We start from the raw sequence: 2,036 nt of genomic DNA on the forward strand, positions 1-2,036 counted from the left end.
TCATTCTCTCAACTCTGTCGTCATTCCAAACCGAGGAGATCAGCGCTGTTACCACCCAGTATGATACTGGCAGCAAATGAGCTTTAAGAAAGGAAGAAAGGCAGATCACTATTGTCGAATGAAAACCAGGGAAGTGTAATTTTGGTTATTTTTCTATTTAAATATAATTTTGCAGATTTATGGCCCCTCTGTTGCCCACATTGAGTGTCATGAAGCCCAGTTGAGAGTGGTTTTGAAGCACCTTCAGCTTTCAGCACTACCTGCTGTGGCCAGCCAGGCATGGCACAGGTGGTGCCGTGACCCAGTCCAACGCAAGCTGGCAGAAATCCCTCAGACGTAGACAGTGTAAGAAAAATCATCTCCAGCCAACAACGCAGGGTTGATAAGAGAAGGATTCATTAAGGAAATGCACCAAACTTTGACTCTGGGAGGGGCAGTGAGAGGGGATCTAAGTTCTGGTATCATTTTTAAATTATAGTGATAATAGTAACAGATTAGCCACTTGAAAGTGACCTTAAAATTTTCCAAAAACTAAATCCATGATTTCAGACAGAGGTAGACAAAAGCAGTGTTACAATTTCTGGCTGGTGACGATCAGTTTTGCCAGGCGAAATGACAACTTTTCATCAGCTTTAAAACTTCTAATAAAGAATCAATTGTAACTCTAAAAGTTGGAAATATGCTAACCATCATTTTTACTGCCGATTTTAAATTGTCATTGCTTAAACAAGCATTAAATAGGTCCATTTGATGGCTGTGTGTTGAAAAAAAAAGATGAATTTAGATAATAATGTCTAAAGAATGGTAAGGACAAAAATTATAGTCAATCTGACTCATTCCTCTTTACCTCTTAATTTTAATGGAACAAGCAAGATGTGTGCTTTATTATTAACAAGCTTAGTAATTAACGTTCACTGAATGAACAGCTCCTTTTGTGCTGGACTGAAATCCTAATCTTGCTGATATTAGTCTGCACTGTGATTTAAAATCTCATCCTTTTTTCCAATCCAGTCCAGAAGCTGCTGCTGTATACTACAAAGAACCAGGGGTCCAGATGAAAATATTGGATTTAACCCTGTCATCTTGCATTTGTATTTTGGAGAAGAAAATTAACAGAGTGTAACATTTTTGTACGTATAGGTTTGCTTTTCTCTTATGTCTGCGGTCACACTGCTTAAAAAACATGCTGCGAAATCTAAAGTTTCACAGGCTTGGTGTTTTTCAGTTGCTAAGCTGTTTGGATGATCACTTTGGTAATTGGCAGGTCTTCCCACCTTCACCCTCACTGAAGTCTAACACTGTTGCTTGCACTGACTGAGCTGACCAGCCTGTGGAAAAACAGAGATCGCCCATGAGAGGAAGAATCTGACATTTGAAGCAGCTGGCAGCTGAGTGCAGAGAAGAAGAACAGAGGACTGTCAACTACCTTGTGAGAGTCCAGGAAAGCTGAGGAAAACTCTGATGGATCAGTAAGATGAAAGGAGGGAAGAAACTAGAAAAGAAGGGATTTCCACAGCTGGCAGTGAGATGAAATGTAAAAGCGCTTTTTTTGGTTTCTTAGCTGTTAAAAGACTGTTGAACTGTGACAGTGCAGCTGGTCCAGGCTTAACAGCGGAGGTATAACAAACTGCAAAGCTCATACGCTTCGGACTAACCGGCCTACTTGGCCATACCCAGTGCATTTAATTTAAATTTCATGCTGTTTAAAGAGTGCAGCCAGACACTTTAATTCAATTCAGTTTTATTTATATAGCGCCAATTCACAACAACAGTTGCCTCAAGGCGCTTTGCACATTATTCCATGCAAATGTCCACTTCAAATTTAATCAAGGCCACATATGAATTACTTGGATGTTTGCTATCCCTCTGGATCTTATCACACACAAAAATGTAATGCAATTAAATTAATCTTTATTGCATTAAATTGTTAACAGCTGCATGCCAGCACTGTGGTGTATGGATATATTGAACCAGAGCTGACATGAGAGACATGGAATCATGCCCGGTTTTAACATGCTTGTTGATTTTTTTTTTTT

Source organism: Pundamilia nyererei, unplaced genomic scaffold (genome assembly GCF_000239375.1).
Source record: "Pundamilia nyererei isolate P.nyererei 1_Seehausen unplaced genomic scaffold, PunNye1.0 scaffold00158, whole genome shotgun sequence".
NCBI classification, from domain to species: domain Eukaryota; kingdom Metazoa; phylum Chordata; class Actinopteri; order Cichliformes; family Cichlidae; genus Pundamilia; species Pundamilia nyererei.